At 42.9% G+C, this 23,228-nt stretch overlaps 1 protein-coding gene and 1 long non-coding RNA gene across 3 annotated transcripts in view; one reads left to right on the forward strand and one right to left on the reverse strand.

Moving 5' to 3' along the window:
• Window positions 1-23,228, reverse strand: part of CNNM2 (cyclin and CBS domain divalent metal cation transport mediator 2) — a gene marked incomplete at its 5' end in the record, with an annotated part of 106,620 nt that overhangs the window by 26,952 nt on the left and 56,440 nt on the right. The gene's annotated exons all lie outside the window — the stretch shown is intronic.
• LOC110400521 lies at window positions 16,357-21,903 on the forward strand. Of its 2 annotated transcripts, XR_002439920.1 has the most exons (4): window positions 16,361-18,034; window positions 19,956-20,024; window positions 20,218-20,437; window positions 21,520-21,887. It is a non-coding gene; the product is annotated as an uncharacterized LOC110400521 (long non-coding RNA). The 2 variants fall into 2 exon arrangements; XR_002439919.1 differs by having other exon boundaries at window positions 16,357-18,034; window positions 20,218-21,903.

The following is a 23,228-nucleotide window of genomic DNA, read 5'->3' on the forward strand; positions in this document are numbered from 1 at the left end:
TACTGATGGATGCTCAAGAACTTCGGCACCTAAATGCCACACAGACAAAACAAAAGATCGTAGCTGATTTCCCAGTGCCTGCTTAGATATTAGTATATTTCCTTTCAAGCCAAAAGATACAACTCCTTCAACACTTATATCTATCACAGACCAGTGCAGCTCATTCACACCTGCTCGTTCAGATACTGGTTCCCAGTGTCACTGATCTCCTCCACCAGTTAGCACTAAGAGTGCCCAAATCTATTCAAGTGGGTAAAATAAAAAAAGTAACCATCTTCAAACAACAAAACAGTTCTATTAATGCGTGTTCAGCCTTAATGAAAATCACCAAATTACAGCCTTTCCCTCCATTTCTGTACTTCCTATGGTAAAGTTTACACAATTTCACTTTTTGAAGAGAACAGACTTACTAACAGTAGAGTCTTGGGCATGTCTGCAAGCAATGGGACAGGTTTATGGGAATGAAAGTGGGGAAGGAGCTGAAATGAAAAAGAAGGCAGGAAACAGCTTTCTGGATATGCCATAATCTATGTCTATATTTTTATTTATCACCAAAAGTACCAAGACAATTGAAACTTATCATAGTTTCAATGAAATTTTTCCTGGGCAGCATCAATCATCAGCTAGATCCTCATTATTAAAATTCTATGCTGCACAGCATTTATCTGTCAAAAACACAATGTATCCAAATGCAGGTTGATGCTCATCTTCTTTCCCTCTTGACTTTCAAGTTTTCCTGTTGATGACTGTCATGAATTCATCATATTGCTGGGGTCAGGTGAATTTAAACCAGTCTAATTTGTTCTCAAAGTCTACTCCTTCCCTTCAGTGCTCCTGCAGTCAGTCACTGGAGGAAAAAGATCAGATCTGAAAATTACATTTCTTGGTTCTCTGTAAGTTAATTTTGATCCAGATCCAGAGATTTGCCAGGAATCATCAGACAGTGGATCAAGCACTTGTTACAGACATGCAAGGAAGACGCAATCCCAGACTGGCTGCCTTCTCAGTGTCAGCTTGACTTCTGGTTGTTGTAAAGGAGACTGCAAAATACCCCCCAAGCATGGAAGTAATCAAGGCGGGAAAGGCTGAAGGAAAAGCCAAAGGAGTGCAAAGAGTCCTTTATACATCATAAAAAGAAGCACAACACAGCATGTGTCCAACTGTAAAAGTGGTCTGTAAGTAAAATAATGATTCCTCTGGGTATTTTAAATAGAAATTGGCTACAGCTTTATTCAAAGACTTTATTAGGCCACTGGTATTTGCCATACCCTATTATTCAATTGGGAAAGAGAAGTTTCAGCTGCATTTTCCACTGTTAAGGACATGTGATACATATCCAACAAGGAGCTAAGCAAAGAAAACATCCAGGTAAGGAAACCTGGATTGTCTATACTTATTAATAGGTCTTTAAGAACAGAACACATATTAAACAGAGAGAGCAGAGATGCAATGTTTTCTTTCTGCCTCAGCTTCCCCATTTACAGCAGTGGCTGGTAACATCAGCAAGAGCCTGCAGAGCTTATACATGCGCACAGCGTTGGATATAAACTGGGACAAGCGCAAATCTCTCTGTTACCTTACCAAAGAGTTTTGTTAAAATCAAATGCATTCTCACCCCACTGCTCAAAATCTTGCTGCTCAGCTTGGATTTTGCTCTGTACCACGGATTCAGATTAATTTATTAAGCTAATCAAGGAGCATGAAGATGCTTAGTGGAATCCGCATGGGTCAGTGAACCTTGAATGAGCTCAAGTGAGTCCATGTGACTGACTGGCTGCACAGAACACCATGGGAAGAAATGCTTGAAATACTGATTCTTAGTCAATACCTTGACCATTCTGTGAAAGGAGAAAAAAAAAAAGAGAAGATCCTTTGATCTTGAGGCACTTATAGGTTTAGAGCAAAGGCTGTAAGAATATTGTCACGCAGTCCAAATGAGAGATGAAAATGTCCCATCAAGACCAACATCTGCTCCAGTCAGGACAGAGGGCCTTGCCTACATGAAGAGCTTTGACACGTGAACAGAGCTTTACCAACCCCATTCCCATAAACCACTTCCCAAAGGAGACACTGGCTGAAGAAATGGGCTGACGAGAAACCTGGGAAGTTCAAGAAACACAAAGTCACAAACCTGGGACAAAACAAGCCCCAGGCAGTGGCAGTGGAGCCCAACTGGATGGACCTGCAGAAGGAAACATGGTGGTGCTGGTGGACAGGTTGCACAAGCCAGCAGTGTGCCCTTGTACCAACACAAGCTGCACAGTGACTGCATTAGTTAGAATGGCTAGCAGGTCAAGAGAAGGGATTACTCCCTTCTTTTCGGCATTTGTGAGACCACACCTGGATTACTGTGTCCAGTTTGGCTTTCTCACTATATGAAAGACACTGGTGAACTGAAACAATTCCAGTGGATGGATCATAAGAAGGTGAGGGGCTAGAGCACACAACACGCAAGGAAAGGTGTGGAGATCTCCGCTGGTTCAGGCTAAAAGGGGAGGATCTTAAAAGTCTTCATATACCTCACAGTACACTACAGAAAAGACAAAGCTAGATTATTCCTGGAGATAGATACCAGTGGGACACACTGCAAAAATGGAAACTCTCATTGTTCCGTATGAGGATGGTCAGACACTGAAACAGAGGCCCAGCTGCGAAATCTCCATCTTTGGAGGTATTCAAAACTCACTGAACTGATCCAGCTTCAGAAACAGCCTTCTCTGAACAGGGGATTGCACCAAATGATGTCCATAAGACCCTTCCTAAGTTAACCTGTGATCCTACAATACACTGAATGAAAGCTCAAATCAAGCTTCATTTCTGATTTTTAATTCCTCAATTTCTGCTTAGGAGCCTAAGAAAATGCAAAATTTGCTGTACATAAGGGAGGTAGTAAAACATACTTGCTGTTTTTACACTATCTTCAGTGAGACAATATGGCCATGTATGCAACCAAAAGTAATACCAAAATGATGCTACTAGCCAGACTGTGCTGCAGATATTTAATACTTCAGTCATAGCTTTAAATTGAAAGAATGATCGCCCTACATACAGTAGACATTTACACAACAGAAGATGCCTGCAAGTCCTTTTGTGGTAGAACTAGAATCAGACTAGTCCACTTTTGTTAAAAAACAGTAATTAAGAGTCCATTTGCGGTTGGTGAGAGCCTTGGAACATTAAGCTGCAATCTGTTTAACATATCTACAAGTACATGGAGAAAAACCCCAGGAGGTGTTTAGCTGCCCTTCAATTTCTTAACTAACAATCCCTGCTTCTGCAAAATCTGCCCATTTATTCTTATGTGATTGCATTGTTTTGGGCAGATTTCAATAAAGGTAGACAATTGGGTCTGTCAGTGAGATTCACAGGTTCAACAGTGCATCATGCAAAACAATCAATTTTAAAACATGTTGCATAATTTAGCCATTAAAACAACTCCTTTTAGAACAGCACTGGCTTGCAAACAATTATGCCCATGTAACATGTGTTTTCCTAAATCTCTTTTCTGTAGCACAGTTCAAGGGCATTACATCTCTTTTCTATTAGTGAAATTTGTATTCATGCTGTTTGCTTTTGCACATCCATTATTTTCAGCAGGGGAATGGGGCTGCTACTTTCCCCCCGTGTCCTCTTTTACCTACTGGTGCACACTGTCTTCAGGTACACAACCCAACACCATTCATAGAATCCAGAGAAAACCAAAACTTCTGCACGAACATAATCAAGATTGAGGATAGGCTTTTTAGATCCAGCTCTTTTCAGCAACAAAACACACAAATTTAATACACATTTGGGTAGAGAAGCCAATAACTAACATTCATTTAAAACAGCCACACATAAAGCTCATCCAGACCCTCAAGGAACGAGTGAAAGTATTAGTGGTACCACAGGGAATATGGTGATTCTTTGTCTTTAAACTGGAGAGCTTACAGCCTCACACAAACATTAACTAGAAACCACAGTAGCCTTGACAGGAAAATTAAAAAAAAAAAAAAAAGTAGCACTTTAAATAGATATTTTCTGTGTGTTAATATACTGAACGCCCATTTTAGTGGGAGGACACCAAAAAAAGCAAAAATTACAGAGAGTTTCAGAATGACTTCCTGACAGTGAATTGTATTTGTAAGGAATACTTTCCCAGGGGAAATGGCAGAAGCTCATTTACTTGCAACTTCGAAAACTGGACCAAGCTCCTAGAAAGGGCTTAGTAGCTCTCTGCTGCCCCATGGCAGAGGGAAGAGAACAGATGAGCTAACATTTTCCATCTCCAGCAGCCTATCACCCCTTCAACGCACTCCAACTCCACTGCTGCTGCCTACCCTTCAATCTGTTCTGGTCAGACCTTGGTGAGAAGCATACTGCCAAACTTAATATATTTTGCAGGTTTTTTCTTTTTTTTTTTTTTACAGTAAAAGCATAGCTAGAGAAAGCTGCCACCTGTGGCAGCTTAAATGCAACCAGACTGCACTGGGCAAACTCAGATCAGAAGCTGAGAAGTCCATGAATTGGTCCACAATTAAAATAAATCAGCAGGAAACCAGACACAACTTGAGAGTAAGGGAAAAAGTCATTTAAACTCAGAGTTCTGCTATCAAAGTGGAAATCTTAGGGGAGAATCCAGAGAAGTGAGGACATTTATGGGAACCTATTACCTGGGGTAAGCAAGCAGCAAAACTGAAATGAAAGAGTGAAGAGGAATGGTTTCATGCTCCCTGTACATTAGTATTGGTCCCCTTGTCATGGACAGTATGCCAATGCTTCCCGGTCATGTAGTCCTTATCTAGGAGGGAATTTGGGCTGGATACAGCTGAGAATGGTAAGACCAGGGTCCAGTGAAATGCACCCCACTAGCTGCTCTCAGTATTGGCCAGAGTATCTGACTGCAGTCCAGTACACGGACAAATAGAAGCTGTTTCCCAAAACTGGAAGCTAATGTCCTAGAGAAGTATTTGCGAGGTCTCAAGTGGGAGAAGAAGAGACTGAAAACATAACGTTTGAAAGAAGGAAATTCTCTAAAAAGAAGGCATTTTTGACACCCTCTCCTTTGAGGCTCAAACCAGAGGTTGTGCTATCAGGACGCTGGTGGCTTGAGATAGGAAAAAAGCTGGAGGTTTAAAACATGAGTCAAGGAAGAATTTGAGAGTGTGCAGCAAACAGAAGTTGAGAAAAGAGGTGGCAACACTGAGAAAATATTGAGTCCAGAGGGAGATCTGTTGCTATTTGGGCTAACACACAAGAAAATAACACGTAAAGATAAAACGTAAGGCAAGCAAATGGAATATTCAGGTCATTCTTGGTCATTGTTCATGTCTTCCACACCAGCTTCGAAAGATTCTGAAGTGTGACTTAACGCTGCTGTGCCTCCACTTCCCAAGGCAAACAATGACCTTTTGGAAATAAAGATAGGAAATGCATCTCTACTGACCTGAACCTTTGCAGCATGGCCAAGGACCCTATAGGCGACCCATGCAAATTTCATTACTTCCCTGTTTGCTCGAGATTGTCCCCACTGATTCCAGCGTTCCTTCAGGGATGAACAGCGGGCACCAGCCAGCAGAAATGCAGCCAGCAGAGGGAGCGCAAAACCTTGGGTTTGCTAAATTCAAAACTGCAGGTCCCCAGAGCTCAGGTGGAGAGGACAGGTCCTGGACCCTGGCAGCTGTAGGGCCCGGGTGCTGGCCCGCTGCTGAATCCAGGCAGGTCTCCTCTGGGAGATGTGTACCTCAGGCTGAGACTCAGCAGCAATGACCAAAATGCCACAGGCTGTGTAAAGTCTCCTTTTGTAGCTTCGTGGTGTTGCTACACTTGCAACCACCCCACCTTCCCAGGTCTCCCCAGCCAGGACAGGACAACTGCTGAGCCCTGCCATCACTCGTGGCAAGGGTGTTAGTGCCCTCCATCGCTCCAACCCATCCAGCTGGCCGTTTCTGCTCACCAGTGGCTAATTCACTAAATAAAAACAAGAATGTCAGGAGATGGTTTAGTGGGCATGGTGGTGATGGATTGGTGGTTGGACTACATGATTTTATAGGTCTTTTCCAGCCTTAATGACTGTGATTCTATGTTTATGATCACAAGTCAGCGATGAAGAGTGATGAACTTGAATGGCTTTCATGTTCAGGTAATCAAAACATGACAAACAACAGCCTGACATGTATCATCACAGCCAAAAATCCTAGTTCCTAATTCTCCCTCTAATCCTGCCTCCCTCAATTCCTAGAACGGAGTTTAACTTGGGATTTTGGCATCTACACCATGGGATTTTAAATCCTGCAAAGGTAAAGTACTAGAAGGCATAACAGAAGCATGCTTGGACATTAGGAGGAGGTTAGCTGAGGCCAGAGTGCTTACATAAGGACCCAAGCAGTGCTGAGAGCAAAGCGTGTGAGCTGAAAAGGAAGAGCAGCATCTTGGGACCGTGGTTGAGGGCTGGATTTATTTGATTACCATCGTCAGCTCCTGTGGTTTACTTTTAGCTCGCTAGTTAGGACATAAATTCAAATGGGTTATTGCATTACCAACATCTTAGATCATTAATATTCTATTTTAATGACCTGTTTTACTTTTGACCATTTATACCACACACAGTTTGCAATTCCAGCAGCTCAAACCCCAACCGATCGATGGCGCTGTCAGATTTTTGAGCTCAGTGCAAGGCTTTCTAATTTTTATCATGGCATCATCCAGGGGAAGCTTAACAGAAAGCGACTCTGTTAGCTCTCTAAATCAGTAACAGCATCCTCTACACAGTGGGATTTATACAACCTCAGAAGCACTTACATGCCTGTGCTTTCACAGGGAGAGAAGCAGAGGCATAAACATGCCTGCAAACACAGCCAGCAGCAGTGAGCTCGACTTTGCATGGGAGCAGAATCAGGGCCATGTGAGCTCTTGCTCTCTGACGCTGCACATTTACTTCTCCAATGTGTAACGCAGGATGCCCCGATTCCACGTACCATGCTGTGACAGCCTCCATGAAAGAAAGGCTTCAGAGGAAGGGTGCCCCAGCAACTTGAAAGCACAAGGAACACAGCCTTCTTTTCCCACGGGTGTTTATGCAGGTCAGGTCTGGGCTCAAGTACCACAAGATGTAACGATGCAGGAAGGGCTGAGCAAAATGGGGTCTTATGCTGCGAGATGGGTAGGGTTGGGATGTTTTCTGGTTGAAAAGTGGCTGGGTTTTTATTTTTAAGACTATGGGTATGGTATATCTAAGTGTAGTCAACTGTCAAGAGAGACTCAAAGCCTCAGAGGGCCTCAACTGGACTGAATGTTTCCAATGTCTTGAACTCCCAACTGCGTCTTCATTTAGTGACATTTCCACTACCAGCAAGGAGCACTGCTGACTCTCAGATCCATGCCTCTTTATTAACAGCATGCACAGATCAATAGTTACGGACATGAGAAAAGGAAATCATTTAGACCCCCCCGAAGAGATGCTGAAGCTGTCTGACACAACAGCAAAGAGACAGAATAAGAGCACCTACTATTTCAGAGCTATTTCAATGCACAGAGGGAGGGGAAACTGACTTCGCATTTTGCTAAGGATTTAAATAGATTCTATCTTAATAACATGTTACTTAAAAACCTTATTATGCAAAGCAGCCAAATGAACCGGGATTTGTACTTTAACTTCTGAGTCACCATATCCAGAGCAAGGGAATATTATAGTAAACTGCCTTGCTTGAAAGAGTGACAATACTGTCACATTAATAATAACATTATTAATACTATTAAAGAACAAATTTAGAATAACTGGCTTTGTTCCTAAGTGTAGGGTCTTCAAATGAACTAGTAATATATCACCATCATTCCATTCAGACAAAGCAATGTTAATTTTTTCAAAAATAGTATTACTGAGCCAGATTTTAGAAATAAGGACTTCAAAGATCAGTCTTCGTCTGTTACACTATGAACATTTTTAATTACTGACCACATAAAGCAAGTTTTCGAAGTCTGTGTTTGGGAACAATGAAGTATGTAGCATTTCTGTGGGCCACCCTGAGCATCTCTCTGGTAGGATGAGTTTGCCCACAGCTCTGGAAGAAGGAAGGAAATCTGCCAGATAAGAAAGCAAAGCCTTTCCCACTGAGGAACAAGGCACTAGAGATAAAACAAAGAGGAGAAGAGTCCAAAGCAGGAAGCTGCAAATTTGTCACCGCTGTTTTCCCTGTGATGAAGAGTTCTTCTATTTCAGAAAATTAAGGTTCAACAGGGTCTATCTAAATAGTGAAGAAAATCACTGTTCCAGTGACCACAGTCTATAAATAATAATCAACAGTAGCTGTCTCTTACATGTCTGTTTTACTGTTTTTTTAAAGCAACTCTTTGATATATTCCAATTGAATCTGTGTCCACATTTTGCTACAGTATTTATGACATTTTTCATCACAATTTTCTTAATCTAATGACAGAGACAGTAAGCACGACATTTGAGGAAGCAAGAAGACAATAAAAAGTATTAGTGTAAAGGCTGCTCATTGTTTTATTTCAAAATTCAGGCCAGAATGCTTTCAAAGATGGCACATAAATCAGGGTAGCTCAACAGCTTGTCAGCTGCCGGGTGCGGATGGGAGGAGAGAACATGCAGCTCACACCTCCATTACAGTATTATTCAAGATCCTCTTGTCTAATATTTACCACGAAGTGAAGAGATGTGATAACTTTTTTTTTTCCCCGTGTCAGGATGATATTTTAGCGATGTAACAGGAATCCTGCCTGATCTGCCTGATTATCTCGGGAAAGAGGTAGTGCAACTACCCGCTCCGTTCTGCCTAGTGTTCTGCAGAAGTCTCTATCATCGTTTTATTCCCATCCAAAATGAATCTGAACATTCTTGGTCCCAAATGACCTAAGCAATTAACTTTATTATCACTCACTTCTGGGATTTCATTTATTTTGACCATTTCACTCCAGAACAAGCTATAGCTAAGCCCATGATCCCAGGAAGTCAGGATGTACCCAGGTCCTTTCACAACACCCTGATGAGAGCTACGGTAAAGCACAACTGCACTGGCTGGGGAAACAATCTCAGCTACCAGGCCGAAGTCACTGGTACAGGTCAGCAGATCCATGGTTCACAGTTCTCTTGCTCCCTTAGGCAGAGGGGGCATTGAAACTCAAGCTTCCCACTCAGCTTTGGCCACAAATCTGCACCCACACTACCAGTGCTCGATAACGTACGATACCAACATCCACGCATCACTAAAATGCTCTGACCTGTGGATGGACCTCAGAGTGATGGGGTCCTGTTGTCGTGACTTCTACTTCAGATTTGTTTGGTTTTAGCTAGGATTAGGCTGAATTCTTCTACATCCCAATAAACACTAAAGTAAAACAGCTCTAGCTTCTGCTAGAAAAGTCACAGGCAATTAGGTCACGCAACATACATATGCGCACTTCACAGCTATTTTCCATGGCTGCTTGTAAATCCAAACATTCTGGGTATGCCCATACAAAAACATCAACATAAACCTCAATCAGAAAACCAGCCTACTATACTCCAAGGACTTGCCCTTAAATCCGCAAGTATAAACAACAGTATTTATCCAGCATATTAATAATAGCAAAACAGACATGCTTCACAGGAGATGATCCAAGGTCTGGGGCACGAGAGATGGAAAAACTAGAGAGTCAGAGCCAAATTTCTACCTGTCCTTTATTTTTAGATGGATGAGTCTAACATTTTCTATCCCCACTGTAAAGCCCTCACTTTCCTTCTGCAATACCAACTCATACTTGAAGGGAGGTTATAAAAAGGAGGAAAATCCACTTTTTACACAATTAGACAGTGATGGGGCAAGGGGAAATGGTTTAAAACAAAAGGAGGGAAGATTTAGATTAAATGTCAGGGGGAAATTTTTCACTGAGAGAGCAGTGAGACACAGGCTGGCCAGAGAGGCTGGGGATGCCCCACCCCTGGAGGTGTTCAAGGCCAAGTTGCATGGGACCCTGGGCAGCCTGATCTGGTGTTTGATCTAGCAGCTGGCAACCCTGCGCATGGCAGGGGAGTTGGAACTAGGTGATCTTTGAGGTCCCTTCCAACCCAACCATTCTATGATCCCTGCCTGTCCCTGCACCATGTCCTTGGGCCTGCAGAACTCCTGCCCTCCTCTTGCATCTTTAATTCTGTGATTTCTAGAGTTACAGAAGACCAGAACAGGAAAAAAAATAAAGAAAGAAAGAACAAACTGATAGACGTAGCACAGTTACAAGTTCTGCTTTCAGAAAGATTCAATCTTAATCAAAACAAAACCAACATACAAAACTCCAAACAAATGGGAAGTCCCTCCAACAAATCTTTCCCACAGCAGTAGGGCGGAAGATCCTCTGCCAGCCCCGCAGGTGACAGGAGAAGAACGAACTTCAAAGCACCACTATCACTTCCACCTACAAGAAAAAGGTAACAATTTCTTCAGGACAAATTAAAGAGCCCTGGTGCTGCCAGGCTCCCTTCTCCACTGCCCTGCAGCCACACAAGGGTTAGGCAAACAGGAACGCAGGTGCTGGCAAAAAGGAAATGCTGAGTTCACAGAAGGGCTAGCACTTGGATATTTCTGTATTGCCTACGTCTAAAAAAAGACTCAGTTCACACAAGTAGCTATTTTACCTTACTGTCCCACAAGAACTAAATGCATTTTTTCCGATTGCACTTTCCCACCATAAAATACACGACAAAATGTGACAAATACTTTGAAATATTCCTAGGAAAGCATTTTGCTTATATATAGAAACATGAGTATATATGGAAACACACAAAGCAATGTGGTTATATATAGATGTCTCCACACTGTATAACTAATATTAGTTCATGGAATTGGAAGTTACACACAACAACAAAAAAATGAATTAGAGATCCAGTGAGCTTTGCCATGAAGCAGACAAAGCAGCAAAACCCCCTTGGATTTATGATAATTTCAGTATGAAATGCTGAATGGTGAATTCCCTAGAGAATTCATCTGACACAAGAAGTACTCAAAAAATAAACAAAGTAGGAGATGAGTCCAAGAAGCTTGCTGGAGAGACATTTATTTCTCATCTTTTTTGTTCTTCCACTCCAGCAAAAACCCTGACAGGAGCCACAAGCCAGAGGCACGGGGGTCTTCTTGGGCCATACAGCTTGCTTCCCAGTCAACAAGAGACAGTTTCACTAAGGTCCTTAGCACTTAAAACTGCTTTGGAGGAAACATTTCAAGTGACAACTGCCACTACTTCGTATAAGAGAATATTTCACAGCATAAAGCCCCTTTTAATATGAAGAAAAATACTTTGGTAGTCATGTGAAGGTCAGAGAAGTTCTTTGTAAGTCCTATTCACATAAATGATATCAGGTTGAATACTGCGAAAAATTTATTCTCAGAAAGAGTGTAATGCATTGGAACGGGCTGCCCAGGGAGGTAGTGGAGTCACTGTCCCTGGGGGTGTTCAAGAACCATGGAGATGTGGCACTGAGGGACGTGGTTTGGTTGGCATGGTGGGGATGGGTTGGGGCTGGACTAGATGATGATCCTAGAGGTCTTTTCCAACCTTAATGATTCTATGATTCTATGAAATCTAAAGGGTTTTAATTTTATTTCCAAATTACTCCTCCATGATTTGGTGTTCCACACACTAAATTTTTGCATTAGATTAGAGTTTCAAAAGTAAAATTGTCTTAAAGTGTTTAAGCTGAGGGAAATGAAATAAGCAGAAAACATAACAGCATTTTGTTTCAAAGTACATTTAAATAGTATTTCCTTGCTCTCAGAGAGTTAGTAAAATGGTTGCAGAATACACTCCCTCCCTTTTTTCTTATTAAACAGCCCTTTGATCCCATCTCATCACATCTGTTCAAGCACTATTCTAAACCATGACTCTTCACACACAGTATCTATACCACAGTCCTTAGAACTGTCACAGCTGTCCATTTTAACACCTAGCCAAACAGCTCTGCTTGAATGTCTTAAGTGATCAGTACAGAATCCTGGATTTGATGCAAAAGAAAAGTTTTGGATGAAAGGTTTCAGCAACAGAGGCCAGGTACTTTTGTAGCAATTTGACACCAATTACCCTCAGCACACAAATCCTTGCACAAGAACTCAAGGGTTTTTCTAAAATACGGTAAAACTACTGAAATAACTGCATTCCCAGACCTCTGCCCTATGAGTACAACTTTGAGTAGCGTGGTGGAAACAACCAGACAAAGCAACCAAGAATAACATTCAGGAAGTGGTCTGAGTGGGGAACACACACAGAAGGCACTGTCCATAGAGCTTTAGTGGAGACCCACACGTCTGCATGGGTGTACAGCAAAAGTGGCAGACAGCTCTCCAGAATTTAAGACGTACTGTTTACTCTCAGTAACAAAATTTGTCTCCTCTCCATCTTCAAAGGCTGGTGACATCTCACCTGCTTACTTCCATGGCAACTCTTCTAATCAAAAAGCTACTGGTATCCATCAGCCTTCACTGAACTTTTTCTGCATCAAAGCATCCAGAAATGGAAACAGGACTGAGGATGAATAAATTCAATTGCATTATTGGAGCGGTGAAGTCTCAAAGACTTCTTAGAAAAGTTTTACAGATTTCTGTCCCATTTGACAACATCACAACCTTCCAGCTGGCTGCAAATCAGCAACTCTTAACTAGGTTCAGCTGCACTGCATGGAAGTACTACACTGATCTAGAACAGGACTAGATCTTGTTCTAGGTTCTGGGTCCAAGAACCCCAATCCCATTCAGCCTCACAGGAACACCCAGTACTTTCATGACCACAAGTGATCAGGAGCTGAGATCTATTATTCATGTAGATGATGACATGTCTGGCAGAACAACAGCTCTTGGCAGGACAGCAAAATATTTATGCAGTGTAACAACTCAAAGGAAACGATATGCCAAACTGACTGCAACAATAGTCTTCAAACTTTTTCAATTTGCGGACTGCTAAAAATGCTCAGCGGGAATACAGAGCTTTGCACAAACAGTCTACTGACAACAAAATTACTGCTTTTAAGATACCTTTCACTTCAATGTCACAAATAGTCCTTGGACATAAGATTAAAAAGAAAAAAATCACCAGACTATGTTATTTTCTGGAAGTCTTTTATCCAAACATTAAGCAATCTTCCTTACCGTATAAAATACCAAGACTTAAAAGCCTGAAATCAAACTGTTACAGGTCTTTGCAAAATAAAGATCTTCTTACTGATGACATTAATGAGATGGAGGCTTGAACCCTCTATCTGCTGTTCAGAAAAATTTCTGCTAATTAAACAGGTTTCTGAAAAACTTGTTGCATTGCCTACAGACTGATGATCCAGTCGACATTACAAGACAGCTGCTCAGAACAATACTCCCAGACAGGTATAGAGCACGTGTACACTCAGTTACCCTACTGCCTGCACAGCTGCTGATTCAAACACCAAACCAAATAGGGCTGGTTTTGTTGCCAGAGCCACGTATTCCTTTTGCACAGGAGTCCTCAAGCCTGGGGCTGCTCTTGATGGGTACATCATGGGGCAGAGTGCCCTGGGACTCCGGGTAGAAAATGAGAGTGGGTGCAACTCTGGGGCAGACCCCAAATGCCAAATCCCACACTGCTGTACTGCTAAAGAAGAGCTGAAGCTAGAATTGGTGGTTGGTGGCGGTGTTATTTTTTTGTTTTTTTTTTTTTAAAGGCAGTATTTAGAGGCTTATCAACAGAAGCAAAATATAGGGAAGGGAGAAGAGAAGGAAAGGAAGGAGCTCTGGGAACTGCAAATGAGATTCATGTTATTTCCACTGTGGTAGCAGTGAATCAGCACTCAAACCATCATTCCTGCCCAGTACATTAGGTTACCCAGTCATTTGTTTGTTTCTTTAAGGTAACCTCCAGCAACAGCCAGAGCAACCTGGGGACAAGCGAGTCCCACGGACCTCAGTGAGGGCAAGAGGGAGGTGACAGGCACCTGGCGGGGGAGAGGTGGGAGGACTGGGGATGACGACAAGTCCTGCCTGGCACAGCATGACTGCTTCAAGCACTCAAGTGTTTCACCACATTTACTGTCTGGGTAAATGTAATTATCAGCAAGCTGGCCTGGTCTTTGGGCCATCATGAAATAGCTGTTTCCTGCAGGTGTCACAGCTAAGGTGATCCAAGCGGAACGCTGCAGACGAAGCTGGGGAAGACTGTATGTGTGGAAGGAGCAGCAAGAAAGAGCTCACGGCAGAAAGCACAGCTGAGGTTGACACTGCTCCTGATATGCAGATATCAGTTTAATAGAGTACAAGAAGAAAAAGGAAGCCCTTATCCACCCTCCATCTCTGGATTGGTGAGACCTCAATTTCCCCCCTCAGCTTTGTACCTTAACTTCCTCACTGAACTTCAAAGCAGCATCGCTTTCTACCCTCACACCTCCTGCTTTAACACCATGCTAAGAAACACCTTATCAAAAGCCAAAACTTAGAACAGCTCCTTGTCCTCTTGCAAATGGGTCTGAGCCAACCTCTCAGGTGCGAGCAGGGGCTACAGCACAATGAAAGTTCAAACCTGTAATCCAGAGCAACCACTTACATGCAAGCAAATACTACAGCAATTCCTTTGTCAAAGATGAAGGAAGCAGAGGACATAAGGAATATCTTGAAATGTTTGAGGGCTGGCAAAAATGGTGGCTGAATGAAAACATTCAAATCTAAGGGAGAAAGGAGCACGGAAAGTACCAAGAGGATGACAAGCGCATGTTAAGACAAAGAGGCACAGCTGCAGAGAGGGGTGACTTCTGCTAACCCTCTGCTGGCCTTAAGAAGTAGATGAGATATTCTAGAAACAAGAGGGGATAGCCTACAGAAATCCCCTCAGTCATACAAATGAGTTGCCCAGTGGGTTACACCAAGCTGCTCGTGAGAAAGTCTCCTGAACCCTGTGAACAATGGAAACAGCCCTTTTTTCCATCCATCTCTCCCAGAGTATTTAAAGATTTGAATTTTCCCATATCATTTTTGGTTCATCTCTCTTCCTATAAATAGAGAAGCAGCAGTGCATCCATCTCTTCTTCATCTTTTTTGGTGGCCTTGCATTGCGCACAGGCTGGAATGTTTTTCTAGTAAATGATAAGCGCTGGGAAACAAGTCGAAGACAAAGGATGAGAGACCTTGAGCTCAGACAAACAGGAGAGATGGGAGCCTTCTTGTCTTTCCCAAGAGGCAGGTATCTTTTCTCTGGACCAAAGGGTTTTGTTTTGGAAACAAACGCATCTATTTCTGTCACTTCCTTTAGACATGCAGTCTTCACGGGGTTGATAGCAAGACTGACTACAGTGTCTGAGAATGACTATTTGGCCCCCAAAAGAAAGCATTTCTAACCTAAATATGAGACCCAAAGGAAACACACCCCTGCTGCTAAGCATATGTCTCAGTGGACTGACGCTGTGATCTGTGCTCTGCTCCCAGAGCCTCTACTTCAACTCAAAGTTCCAATAATCAAGTTAGTGCTTTGTGAGGAAAGCTAAAGCCACTGGGTTTTCTGCTGAGAATTGGGCTGGTGGAGAGGCTAGAAGGACATCAGCAGGTGGCCTGGCTGCTATGGGAAAACAAGGGTGGTTTGTGGGCACTGGAACAGCTGAGCGAAGAGCTGCAGGAATGCCTACCCTGACCCACAGGAGGTCAACCACATCACCATGTGTTCCCCAAAAAAAACCAAAAACACAAGTGGAAGAGAAAGGGTCAGTCACAGCAAAGAGAGAAAATGCCCAGATCAGGGCTTGGAATCTGCTTCAGAAGTTAACGAGGCCCACTCGTATTGGGATGCTTCAGCACAACGTGAATGCAGCTCAGGTATCTCAGGCCGTGGCCCTGATGTACCACCGCAGCAACGGATGGGACTAGCAAGCTGCACTAACACAGTATCATAGCCATTAATTGGGAAGGGAGTTGGGGCAAGCAGCAGGGAGGGGCAGATAATGAATTCCAGAAGATCACAGTCTTCAATCTCCGCCTAAAAATAGGAACTGCGGTCAGGGGTTTTAGACAGAGAGAGTCAAACCTCAGCATTCGGATCCAGATTTTGAAACCACAAAAGGTCAGCGTTAATTGACTGTTGGTCATTCTGAGGTCCTGGGACAACTTAAGAATCAGCAGTGTGCTGTAAAGTCTTATTCAAGTAAGGCTCCCATCTCTCATCCAGAAGAAACAACAATATCCCTGAAAACAACAGCCCAGACCAGCTTTGTTCATGGCTTACCTACTTAATACTTCCCATAGGGAAAATGAGCAAACTGCCAACTAGCAAGGGGGTCATGGAGAGCCTAGGTTCAAGAGAAACTGTTTTCTAAAGAGATAGCAGTAAGTAGGGTAAGTTCTGGTGGAGCTGGCAGGGCCGCTGACTCTAGGATAACCTAATCCACCACCAGGTAAATCCCCTCCAACAAACATTCCTTCCTATCTGAACAGGCTGATTTGGCAACCAAAGACTCCTGCCTTAGAGCAAGAGCTGGAAAGGAATGTGACCTGTGGCTCCTGACAGGAGTAGGCACCAGCACATGGAGTACCAAGACCAAAAGCAGTTTCCCATTGAACAGTCCTGACTCCATGTATGAGATCATGGCTTGGCATGTGGGACATCAGAGGCTGAAATTTGGTGCCTGATGTGCTGTTTACATACATAAGGGACTACCTCTCCAGACAGCCGGATCTGCAGAAAGGAAGAATTCTGTCTGGTGGTTTTGGCAAATACCATCCCAAGCATAAGGGTTCAGCCTGCTAACTCCAGCAAGGACAAAACAGACGGGAAGTCAATAGCTCAAAATGAAAGGCAAGTGAAACAATTCTGCTTTGAGCCCTACTTCAACATGCTCCTAGACATTGCTTATACATGGAGCAAAAAAACCACACTAGCGTCTTCAGAGAAAGCAAGAGTGAGCATTAAAACTGTGTTCCTGAGAGTTGGCCAGCCCCAGGATCTGGATCATAGGATCACAGCATGGTTTGGGCTGAAAGGGACCTTAAGGACCATCCAGTTCTAACCCCCACACCGTGAGCAGAGACACCTTCCACTAGACAAGGTTGCTCAAAGCCCTGTCTAACCTGGCCTCTAACACTTCCAGGGATGGGGCATCCACAGCTTCTCTAGGCAATCTTTCTCAGTGCCCCAGCACCCTCATAGTGAATTAGTTCTTCGTTATGTCTAATCTAAGACCTCTCATTTTATCAATCCCTTCTATTCAGATTTTGCTCTATGAACTGCAAGTCCTAGCTATTGCCACTCAGTTAACAAACCAAACAACTCAAATCGCACTAATTGAGACTGCTGAGGAGGAACAACAGATCCCCTCTGTAAGGATAAGACATGCTGCACTGTAGCCATGCTGGTATTCTCAAACGGAGATGCCTTACGCCCTGCCCAGATACAGATTCACAGTGGTAAAGAGACCACAGTCTGGTGTAGCATGTGCTCTGCGTGGTCACTCATTCATCACCTCCACTCACACGCACATGTCATCAACTCAAAAGGCAGGTGTGTACACATCCATCTTGCAAGAGGTGTTGGTCAGTTGTGGTGGTTTTGTTTCCATGGAGAGATGGAACATACCATTACCAATGCAAATACACAGTTAATGTAGTCACTGGACCTGCTGCAGCTTCTCAAGTGTGCAGAGATAAGCTTCATTATCAGACCTAAGTCAGTGTAAGATTTGACCGTTTTCCTAAAAGAATCTTCACTCACCCAATTCCACATCTTATTTTTGAGTAGGTGGCAACACATTTTTCCCCATCCCAACAAATGACAGTTCTCAAGAGCTGAAAAAGCCAAAGCAAATTAAGTTTTAGATTTTCCATAATCTTGGAAAACAGATCACTGCTTTGATCGGCAACTAAAATAAGTATGGAAATGTACTACGGGGAAAAGAAGAACAAAAAAGGAATTGGATGGTTAAATCATAAAAATATGAGGAGAACACCCAAGAGTGGAAGTACACACAAATACTCAGAGCCAGCCATATTTCAAATCGATGACTTCTCTTTACACATACCAGAATTGGATGCTATTTCTGCATTACTCTTCGTCCAAAGAAGGACATGTGGTAAGCATGCAGTTAACCATTACCAATAATTTCCTGTATTATTTTAGTATCTGGGAGCACCAGACATGTACTAGTACCCTGAGCTACCAGATGCTTGGGCACTACTCCAAGGAGTTTCTCATCTAACACTGGAGAGAACTGATGCATACAGACACAAAGAATTACCATGGGACAGCACTTGCAGCACAGCAGCTGGGGCTTGACCCAACCTCTGCAGTCTTGTGGCAAAGGGGAGATTTGAGAAAGGATCAGAAGGAAAGCAACAAAGTACACTCGCATAATGAGGAAATGATTAAAAGATGGTAAAATTTCAAAGAAGGTCAATGTCTCTGGGAAGTGGAAGAAGTCTACCTTTCTTTCATCCACAAAGTCCACTCATCAGAGTCTTGAGGATGAAGGGGACACGACAGGCTATGCACAACTGCTTGCAACTGCTGTGGTCACCTGCTAAGCAAAAAAGCAGTGCTCACTGACCCCTGCAGCTGGTACAACGAGCAGTGAGATGCAGTTTGTGGACAGCAGAATGCACAACTGCTCTTTCCAGAGGAGGCTGGAATAAGCAGATCCTGACAGAAACAGATGCCAAGTCCTTTGGTCCCTTCAAAAAAAAGTGGGTTACAATATGCTCTGCTGTACACAGGAAGATGCAAGGCCTTGTTCTCTAACAAGCTGAAGGCTTGCAGGTTGTTTCTTCACTTTTCCTGTTGGCAACAGCAGGCTAAATCCTAAAGCTGTTCACACTACAGAACACATCTAAAGCGATAAAAACAGTCGCGCTGCACTAAAGGGAAAGGAAAAGAGAGAGAAATTAAAAGCCAGAAATACCAAATGAGCAAAACCAGGAACTCCTTCAGCTAGTTCCTCCACCAAGATTAATGCATTAGTTACGCAGTCACACAGAGATAGTAAAAAGAAAGCCTCTGGTCTGCCTGAGACAGCACAGTGGATCAACCAATGCAAACACTCACACATTCACTTTAGGAGAATTAGAGAGTAACAGAGATTTTAAGCAAGAGTATGTGGCGCATGTAAATTTGCTTTCCAAATCCAATTTCCCGCCGATCCTCTCAGAGCTTCCCATCAGCAATTTTCTGTTTCTACTGTGAAGGGCTCTAGCACAATTACGCTCAGTTACCAAAAGCCTCTTTACTCTAATCCTCTTCTTAGCCTCAAAGTAACAGCATCAACTGATACCTGTGAGCTTAGTCTACCCGATGGGACACATGCACCAGAGGTCCCAGCACAGAAAACCCCCCTCACGACACACCCACCGACTCCAAGTCCCTCTGCTCACCTTTCCCATGCTAAACACCAGAACAGCAGCAGAGTCTAAACAACGTTCTCAAGGTCAAAACTTGTAATTTTGGTATTTTAAAGTCACAAGCTCCAAGCAGAAAATGGAAGCAAAAATCTCTAAGAACATGTTCCTCAGTTATTTTTTTGTTGGTTTTTTTTCTTGAGTTTGTTTATGGGTGGTTTGTTTTTCGTTTTTTGGGGTTTTTTTTTTTTTTTGCAATTTTAAACTATATTTTAGAAATCCAGTGGAAACAATGTGCCATGAAGCTGGTGGGAAGGGGGTACAGAAGAGGGGGCACTGTGCTGTTTGTTACTTTTGGCGTGGGTGTTGAAACCAAAACCTAACATGGGTAATTACAGGGTAGATCAAACTTTTCCCTGATGAATTTTCACCAACCATAAAGCTAAAAGCAAACTTAGAGAGGACTGTAAGCAACTCTGGTACAAATAATGAAACAGAGGCAAGCAAAAGTTAAAAGCTTCTTGAAACTCCTTCTGAGAGGTATTAGAGCTACTGAATGAAGGCAGTTTTCCCTTTAATTCATAGAAATCTGCAGGTTTTTCAGTCCAGCTGTTTAACCCCTGCAATGCACAATGACCTTTTCATTTTCCATTGCTCTTGCAGTTTTCCAGCAGTTTGAGCTCACTGGGGCTAATTACCTCAACATGGAGCTGCAAATGGAAAATGCTGCTGGTAAGTTGTTCCATTCACAGCCATTTAGTCTTGCACTGCTTGCGTCAGGGTGCATTACCTGTTTTCCCATCTCCTTAGGTGGCAAGGCTTCAGACCACTCACTCTGCTCCCAGCGGTCACACAGGCTCTGAGAAGTCAGTGACCTTCCAGCAGAGCACCCCATCCTGCATGTGCACCTTTCTTTCCCTTGCAGCTGGTCCTGTGCCGATACCCTGGTGCAGCTCTGGGCAGGAGAACACACTCGCTGACCTGCTGGGGAACCTACACGCCTTGAATCCCATTATGGAGAAACAGAGCTCACTCCAGAGCCATGACTGACACCGAGTTTCCATCGTAAACCAAGGCTGGCCTTTTCCTGACCCTGTCTTCTAAAAACCACTGATTTATAAAACATCCCACCAACAAGGAAATTGGTAGGTCTGATTTGGTAATGGAGAAGAAAAAGCACTTTCCCATGCAGATCCCAAGTTAACTTGAAAGTTGGCTTTCAAAAAAAAAACAAAAAAAAACAACCCAGAGCAAGTACAATCAAATAGCTAATTGTGGATTTGGACCCAACTTTGAGAGATACGTCATGAGAAAGCAATAAGCAATCACTGATATCCCATACTAGCATTTCTAAGCCCTTTTCTTTTTTTTTTTGTAAACTAAGACAAAAAACATACCGCATTGGCAAGGCTTGCCTGCCAACAACTGCTCAGTACCAGGATCTCACTAACACGAAGTTTTGAGTTAACTGTATGGCAGGCACCCATGCCAGAAAGGTAACTTTTAGGTACTCTCAAGAACTGCTGCAGTAACAGTTGGTGCCACCACCGTGACACGGCCACTTGGGAGACATGAGGCACAGAATCTTCTTTGCTGACCTGTGCCTAGCACACACACAGGAGTTCCCAGAGGAATTATACTCCTTTGCTAGCTCACATCAGAACCCAGGCAGCGCAGTTACATCTTTGCTACTCCAGCATCTCACCTAAATCATCCATGCACATCATCTGTTCACAAAATTCTAAGTATTCAGCACTTTAAGTGTCATTCATCAACTCTCCAGCTCCTGGCCTCTATTTAACTCAGGTTGGCTGTTGGACTTCTAATGCACAGGGTATCCTGGGGCTAACGAGTAGCACCGAGCCTAACGAGCCCCAATTAAGTGTGGTTTATTCCCACTAAAACCCCTATGTGGGTGTAGTATAACAGCTGAGGAGGGAGAGGTGGGACTTGCTCTCTACCATCCATTTACCCACAGTCACTCCAGTTGATGCCTTTCTGTGCTCCTTTAACTAGTTCCCTACAGATGGCACCGTACCACCATCCAAAATACCCCTTTAGGAAAAAAAAAAAAAAACAAAAAAAGAGTTTCAGCTGAGCCACCAAGAAGAGCCAGGTGATCAGCAAGGTTCCTGCTCTCTAATCCAGATGACTTCTTGAGCAAGGGCAGTGGAACCAAATAGAGAACGATCACAAGGTTCTGAACATCCAACCTTTTCTACCATAGACCAAGATGGAGTCTAGTGGAAAGATGGGTCCAAATACATATACATCCTTGCTCCACGTTTCCATGAAGCTAGCTGTGTTGAAGACGGGACACTGAGGCTGGACAGGTCTTGGGTATGACCTTGTCTGCCAATTCCTACGGGAGACAACTAAGAAACCTCACAAGAAGCCTGTGCGTGTCCAAAGATTTACACATGGGGCTGCAGTGTCAGTAATTGGATGGATGCAATAAAATCTGCAGATTCCTTTTCCCCAGTCATGTGTGGTATTTCTATTACTTTCTCTGTGACTGTTTTACATCCAATAAAAACACACAGAATAGAAAATACAGTAGTATAAGTTACCCTTTGCTCTTGGTAAGAAGAATAATTCATTGGTTTGGCACTTCCCAAGGCATGTGTGACAGGGAAAAGTGCTTTGCTCAAACGGGCTCATAATTACTAGCAGCAAATTCAATCTATGGTGTGCTTCACCAGCTACTTCCTAATTTCATTGCCTCTCAGCTATACAGATTTATGTGATGAGCATTTCATCATAACATCCCATGTACTGAAAACTTTTTGCTCGTAGTTCACTGTTCTCATTAGTCAATGGTGAAACTTGGTCCTTAGATTAACAGACTTGAAAACAGAATTATGGCCAAGGCTTTTAAATGCTGAGCTTGTGACCCTTAGAGGAAAATGAATTTCAGAAAGTAGGAGACCCTCTGAGGTTTCTCTACCTGGGTGAATACCAGAGCATCACAGGCACTTAAGTACTTTTGAAAATCTTAGTTTACATCCTGCTATTAGTATTGCTCTCAGTATCTGCATAAAACGAAGTAAATTCCTGAACAGTGCCTGGCCAGGTTGTGCAACAGGTTACTACAGAATGGAAAGAAGGATGTTATCTACTGAAACTGCGGAAGAAAATGAAGACCAAGATGAGATTAGTATTTGGTTAGGATTATCAGAAATGCTTGAAAATTACAACCAGGATTTCAGTTTCAATACCAAGAAAGAATATCTCTATAAGCACTGTGCCTGCAGTGTCAGCTCTGGCCAAAACGTTCTGATCCTCTACTCAGAGAATGAGAAAAAATGTCCATTCTAACACCACAGCTCTGAGATAATCCTTCATCAGAAGTAACTGTTCAGTTTTTAAAAGCTATCACAACCTAGTATAGTATAAAGCTAGATTTACATCCACTGGTATGCTGGCAGTAACACCACACCACTGCTTTCAAAAGGCTTTAGCAACACAGGTCAGGGGAGAAGGTAGTAAAGGCAGATAATGAACAATTGTAACCCTGCTGGATTTAAGAGCTGATACTCCTAAGATGGTAATTTGTGTGGTTTCTTTCACTAGAAAGAACTATGTGACTACACAGCTCAGCACGGCTTTCTCAGAATCACAGACAGTTTCAATAAGGATAAATACATTTAAAAAAAAATTGAGAATCCGCCTCCTTTGAGCCCCTGCACTTACATAAGCAGTACTGAACTGATAAAATACAAACATCTATTCAAATTAAATTCCCCAAATCTGTGCTACTCAAATGTTCTGCAGCACCTGGCCTCCCTGTCCAGCTCCATCTTAGCACCACTGCTTGCTCAAATTTATCCCAGTTCTTGCAGATCAACAGAACTGGGATACAGCATTTCATAACTACAATATCCTCTAATTCACTCCATGTTAAGAATAAAAGCAACAACAACAAAAAATAATCCA

This window comes from Numida meleagris, chromosome 5 (assembly GCF_002078875.1).
Source record: "Numida meleagris isolate 19003 breed g44 Domestic line chromosome 5, NumMel1.0, whole genome shotgun sequence".
Taxonomy (NCBI): domain Eukaryota; kingdom Metazoa; phylum Chordata; class Aves; order Galliformes; family Numididae; genus Numida; species Numida meleagris.